Source organism: Grammomys surdaster, unplaced genomic scaffold (assembly GCF_004785775.1).
Source record: "Grammomys surdaster isolate TR1022 unplaced genomic scaffold, NIH_TR_1.0 125807, whole genome shotgun sequence".
Lineage (NCBI taxonomy): Eukaryota > Metazoa > Chordata > Mammalia > Rodentia > Muridae > Grammomys > Grammomys surdaster.
The window spans coordinates 3,437,094-3,444,477 of NW_021620638.1; positions in this window are offsets into that span (position 1 = coordinate 3,437,094).

Here is a 7,384-nt window from a genome sequence, read left to right on the forward strand (position 1 = left end):
AGAGAGAGAGAGAGAGAGAGAGAGAGAGAGAGAGAGAGAGAGAGAGAGAGAGGGAGAGAGAGAGAGAGAGAAGGAGGGAGGGAGAGAGAAAGATTCATTGATTCATGGAGATAAATGAAAATGAATATACAGCCCAACAGAAGCTCTGGTGCACTGAAAACAGCGCTATGAGGGAAATTTATAGCTCTATGTGCCCACATTGAAAAGTCAGAAAGAGAAAAAAATAAATCAGGTAATGATTCAACTCCAGAATTTAGAAAAAACAAGAACAAAACAAATGCAGTGGACAGCAAGAAATTAAAATCATGGCAGCAATTAATAAAATAGAAACAAAGCAATACAAAGGGTCAATGAATCTAAGACCTGGTGAGAAGATAAACAAGACTCCTGCCCCAGCTAACCAAGATAGGGATCCAAACACATAGAGCCAGAAGAGAACAGGAAAACATTACAACAACTTCCAAAGAAATTCAAACTATTTATAAGGGAATATTTTTAAAACCTGTATTCCATTCAGCTGGGAAATCTAAAAGAAATAATGGTCTAGATTCAGCCAAACTACCAAAATTAAACCAAGAAGAAATCATCAACCTAAACAGGCCCATAACAAATAAAGAGGTTGAAATAGTAGTAAAAAGTCTCCAGGTTTAAGAAAGAAAAAAAAAGCCAGGTCCAGATGGAGTCACAACAGAATTCCACTAGATATTCAAAGGTTTGTGTCAGTTCTCGGCCTCTTCCAAAATAGAAACAGAAGAATACTCCCAAATTTCTTCCATGAAGCCAGTGTCATTCTAATATTGAAAATAGGTAAAGAAAGGAAAAACAAAAACTGCAGGCCAATTATCCCTGGTAAATGTAGACTCAAAAATGCTCAAATAAAATGATTGCAAATGAATACAGACATGAAAGTCAATAATAAAGGTGAACCATATAAATAGACTTAAATAGAAACATTATATCTCAATAGATGCAGAAAAAAAAAACCCTTTGACAAAATTCCAAAATGCCTTTGATAAAAGACCCAGAGAAAGTAGGACTACATAGTTCATCATAGTAAATGCTATATGTGAAAAATCCATAGACAACATCATACTAAATGGAGAAAAACTTGAAGCATTTCCCTGAAGTCAGGAGTGAAACGAGATAGCCACTAGTTCCACTCCTTTAAAATACTGTGCTCAAAGCAGTAGCCAGGGCACCAAGGACATTAAAATAATGTGAATAGGAAAAGAATAAGCCAAAGTATCCCTATTTGCAGATGACATGATATCATAGCTTTTACTTGTCCTGAGTTGCCCTTTAGTTCTATTCCTGTGGCTGAGTGAGTAGAAATATAAGCTATTTTTTCAAGGTTGCAGACATTTCTGGGAACATGTCCAGGCATCCTATTCAATTATTCTCTTGTTATTAATGAAGATTTTATACAGTTCTTTTGGAAGTTTGCACAGCATGTTTCTGAATCAAAGGAGTTTGAATTCAAATACAGTGGTATAATTTGAAAAGAGAAAGAATTGTCACAGTGAGACCACTACAGAGAACCAGAAGAGCCACAGAGTCAGCTCAGTTCAACAACTGCTTATGTGACAAGCCATGCTTACCTGAGGGAAACCCAATAGACAGTTCATAGCTGTTTTAAAAATAGCTTTATTGGGTCTAGGGGTGTAACTCAGTTTGTAGAGGGCTTGACCAGCCTTCATGAACCCTGGATTCCATCCCTAGAATCACAAAAACCAGGTGTGGTACTGCATTATCTATAATTCTAGCACCTCAGAAGTAAAGGCAAGAGGATCAGAAATTCCAAAGTCATCTTCAGCAAGTCCACCCTGGCATATACGAGCCTATGTCTCAGCAAAGAAAAAGAAAGAAAAAATATCAGCTTTATTAAGATATGCAGGTCCAGTGTCACTAGTCAGAACCTGAAATCTTAAATTCTCCAAATTAATTTTTTTTCGAGTACTGAGATACATCATAGATGAAAACCGCACTTGACCTCATGACAAGTTTCAGCTAAAGCCCAGGCACATGAAAAACACAGTGTCAAATGACCTCTGACCATGTATACAAGGCATAGGCAATCACATGCCACTGAATTTGTCATCATCAGAATAATGTTTCTTTTAGAGTTTGCAAAGGGCAGTACTTACAGCGGAACATTTGAGAACAAAATAAGTTCTACTAACTGAAGCAGTCTGTGAGTCATTCATGTTAGTTATTCACCATGAAGCATCAGATTTTCCTTCCCCTCCTGGTTGTCTTGTGCATCTCCCACATATATTTGTGTCAGATATTGTTTACAACACTGTATTAACACTGCTATTGGCCTAACCATCTGCCCACACTGGCCTCCTTCCTGAGATATGCTCTTACCTTTGTGCCTGGGCTCTTAGGTCACTACCTGGGATACAACAAGATACTCAGTATATGTCTATTGCATAAGTAAATGAGTGTGCTGGAGAAGTAACACCACCAGATTAAATAAACAAGTTATGCCTATAAAAACTTAAAAGGGAAAGGTTTTGGAAGCATATATGAGTCTATGTTATTAAAACTGACTTTCTTTTTTAGTTTGTGCTTCCAATGGCAATTTCTTTCCAGACTTTCAAAAGATATCTCAGTAATAAGCCATTTTCTAATGGAGTTCTTGGCCAAAAAAGTCCCCTAGGAACCTTCAAACAACCCAGGATATTGCCAGGGCTGTTGTTTGTTCACCACAAACTGATGGAAAGGCCCTTTTGCTGAAGATACATATACATACACACATCATTGAACACAAAAGAGTCAAGTTCCTACCTAGAGTCTTGACATCCATGTACTAGAGTTCATGGTACTGGAAGGCACCCATGTGCTACCAAAGGAGAAAGATAACACCAACACAGCTACAAACCCTTCCTTCTAGTATGGTGATCTACCTGAAAGATAGATGTAGGCTTAGATTTTTCTCTAAACCTACTTTATTTAATGTTCTTAAATGCTTCAACCTCCCTTCTAGCCCACTGAGAGAGAAGGTTAATAGGAAAAGGGCATTGTGGACCTGCTTTGTAGTAGCTCTTTGGGGAGATTCTTCATTGTCAGGATACCAATAGTCCAGTTCAATAGCAAACACCAAACATGAATCGTAGCAGTGGCACAATCCAGCAAAAATCATGAGGCTCTGTCAAATCAGCACGAGTCAGTGGAAGCCACCAGAACCAGCTGGAGTAGCATGACAAATGTTTTTGGTGTGTTTCTCTCTATGAAGTGAAGACCATCGAAGACCAGCAAAGCATAGCACGGTACTGCAGTGCAAGAGCGACCTCTCACTGTTTTTGGGGTTTCATTTATACTTTTTTCCAAATATCACATGCCCTCTGAGGCATCCACTCCAGCAAAACTTTACATGGCCTCTCACATGTCTGATTCAGCAAAATATCCTCTTACAAGACAACTTCCAGAAAGACATCACATGACACAACTGAGTTTCCAATGAAACCAGGACTTTCTGCTTCAGATAAGTTGGTTGCAATAGCAGCATGAAGTTTGTCAGAGTAATCAACCAATATAAGATTTGAGTTAAGGCTCACTCCAGGAGATGGAACCCCTATCCAAACTTCTTTGGTGGCTAAGAACCTGAAACTAGATAGGGCAGAGACCTAGGGGAAAAAACAAATACTATTTATTGTTCTGATGAAGGGATGTCACAATTAAATGATGCCTTATGACATTCTCTTCAGTGCCTTGCTCAGCCATCATCAGAGAAGGCTACTCTTGCTACAGAAAGTAGCTAATACAGTGACCCACAGCCAGACAGTATGCAATGAATAAGAGATCTTGGAGCCTTAAAAGAGATGTCGCCATCAAATCCCTGCTCTCAGGGATCAGGAAACTCTGTGGAAGAGGAGGCAGAAAGAGTGTAAGACCTAGAGAGGATGCAGGACACCAAGGAATCAAGGCCTTTTAGAAACAACAAGGATGGACATGTATGAACTCAGAGAGACTGAGGCAGCATGCATGGAGCCTGCACAGGTCGGCTCCAGATGGGGTCCTAGAGCTGAAACAAGTGGGCATTTCATCCCCAATCCAGAAGCAGTCTCTAATAAATTAGTTTTCTCCATGGGCGTCTTAATGGGGAATCAAAGCACTCTTAAGGGTAGGCCCCATTCCCAGCAGTATATTGCCAACTGAAAGCCGAAAACCAACCCAATAGCATCTTTATGGGTTTGAAGGTTCTTTGTCAAGGTTTCTGTTTTGTTTTGTTTTTTCCCCTTACTGATTCTTTGCATATATATTATAGTTTCTGGTTTTGTGCTTTTATGGTGTTCCTGTGTGTATAAATGTATGTGTCTCTGTGTCTATATGTGTTTCTTGTGCTGTTTCTTTAGCTCATTTTCTTCTTTGTTTCTTTGTCCTAATTTGCTTGTTTTGTTTTTATCTTATTTTATTATTATTCCTTAGATGCCTGTTTGTTTTCTATCGAGACAGAAAGGGCATGGAGCCAGATAGGAGGAAAGGTGGGGAGGAACTGGAAGGAATAGGGAAAGAGGAAACAGTAACCAATGTATTTTAGGAAAAAAATCTATGTTCAGTAAAAGAAAAATACATAAATATATTCATATCACTAAAACATAAGCCATCCACTACCATTCAACAGAATGGAAATGCAAATGTTATCTCCTTTAGTGGAACTATTTTTGATATTTGGCTTCTTTGAAATGAAAAGGCTCCTTAGTCAGGTAAAAGAGAATATTTAAATACTCTTTCTGTGCTTATTCATGGTGTACTGAATAATCAAACATAATACTTTTTCACTCAGAACCCTGTCACTTATCAGAAATAAGGACAAAAATGTGTGTCTGGGAGCTTGTTTGATTGATCCCAAGGTTGCTTCTGGAGAAGAAACTCCAAGAAGCAGCTTCCCTGGGCTCCTTACACTCCATGTTTCCTTGCAGAGGTGGCCTTACTGAGCTGTTGTCAATACTGACATGTTGCCATTGCTAGAGCAGCTTGTTGGCTGCTCAGAGTTCTTTTACCCATGGAATATAAAGCAAAAACAGCTGAGTAATGTTTTTGTTTCAAGCTTCAAGTAAGAACAACTTTTTGAAGTATGAAGAGATGAATGAAATGCTTTCAGGAAGGAAAATGATCCACTGTCAGGGTGGGGCCTATCCATTGGATCCTAATTCGGATCCTTTTCCTTCTGAAGTGTTATTTCATTGCATCCCTCCACACTTCAAAAAGTTTTCCTCTAAAGACCTATACGTTTCCATCCTAGACTAGTAAAACAACCGGTTTCCAGTCATTCTCCCAGTAAAGAGACTATGACCTATCAACCCATTTACTTGGGATTGAACCCAAGGCCTTGCTTTGGCTGGGCAATTGCTCTGTCACCAAGATACAGCCCCAGAACTAGCATTCTCCATGGAGGAAATCCAATGTGTAGGTAGAAAAGGAGAAAAAAGAAGATAAAGCTTTTTTTTAGTATATGTGCTGCCGAAGCGAGCACAGATAAAGCTTTTTTTAAGACTAAATATTGGTAGAAACAGTAAATGAATTTGCAAATGCCGTCAAGTAAAACAGCAACAAAGGGAAGGAAGAATTAGCTGATTGGTTACCTTAAATGCATCAGACAGAAAATCAAGATGTTTTTTCAAGTCTTCCTACCACTAGAAGGAATATATTGTATGATTGTGTAGCATGGAGAAGCTTACTCAGAGGCAGAGGATGCTACATTTAGAGTCTCACTCTGCTCTTTGCTAAGCTTCTCAGAATCTTGGTTTCTTCATCTGTAGATGGAGTGACTATAAAAGTTCCCACTTTGCACTGTTGCTTTAAAAATAAAATGTATCATGAATATGACGATGCTTGAATGACATTCACCAAATATTGAACATAGTTATTGTTTTTAGTTATTCTGCCATGTAAGCCACAGTTATTTAAGCTCCTCCTATTTTTTCTTCCTTAGGGGTTACAAGCTGTCAATGAAGAGGTACAACCCCATAAAATGAACTTTCTTTAGGGCAAAAACTGTATTTCATTTATTGCTGTATTCCCAATGACTACCATAATATTTGATACATATGCAAACATTTGTTGGTGAAATAAAACAATCACTAGCACAAAACATAATTTTAACTGCAAGTGGCATGCATTGAATTATATCATCCCCAATTTCATATGCTGAATTCTTCACCTCTGATATTTCCTAATGTGATTCTCTGTGGTAGTATTGTTGATATAATTCAGATAAAGTCATACTGAAATAGAAGGGGCCCTTACTCCAATACAACAGACATGACCACCATGGGAGGATGATGACTAATGCTGAGATACTTCCTGTGCAGTCCAAGGAACACCATAGATTTCCATAAATCCAGAATCTAGAAGAGAGATTTTGTTCAGTGTCAAAGGACAAAACTCAATAACTCAGTGCATAAGAATGAACGCTGCCACAAAGCCTGATGATCTGAGTTTGATTCCTCAAATCCATATTGTGGAAGGAGAGAAACAATTCCCACAAATTTGCCTCTGGCATCCACCTTATGCCATGGCATATGTGTACTCACAATCACACACACATAAATGTAAAAAATAAAACAAATAAAAAACCCTCGATGACAGTGATCTCATACTTGTAGCTTCTAGAACTATGAAATGATAAATTTCTGTTATTTAAGCCATTCAGTTTGTGACATTTTTTTTATTATTACAGACTAGCAGTCTGATAAGGCAAATTAGTAACATTATTTCCAAATGCTGTAATTCTATGATGGATTGAGTGCTCTGAAGAGAACCTTCAGCTGATGTATTATTTTATATAAACACAAGGGTAAATGGTAAAACAAAGATAAATGAAAAAACAAAATTGTTTCTTGTGTGCAACTCTTCTGTGTTTAATTTCATTTTGTTTTGTTGAGACAAAGTCTTGCTATGTAATATAGGCTTGAATTGTGGTCCTCCTGCCTCTTCCTCTAAGATGGTTGAATTATAAGCATGTATCATCATCCTATTCTGCAGTTAAGCACAGGAACACGTCAAGTGCCTGGCCCCAAGGCAAGAGGAAATCAAGAACACAGCCAATTTCAGAGCCAAGGGTCTCTTTCATTTAGACATGGAAGAACTGCTCCTCCCGCCAAGAGTAGTGTATTGGTACATAGATACAGTAAACAGGCAGAGAAGGTAACAGTTCCATTTATTGATTTTTCTGTAATCACTTTTTAACATGTTTACAAGACTAATAAGCCAAACTTCTGACTATGTGTGTGAGTTAATTAGGTTTCTCATAGCTGTGAAAATATCTCAGACAAGAGTGACTTAAAGGGCCACCATCTGTGGGAGCAAAACCTGCACTTGGCTGGGAGCAGCTTGCGTGGAGGTCTCTGGCCAGTATTGCTTTCACCTGTCCACAAGC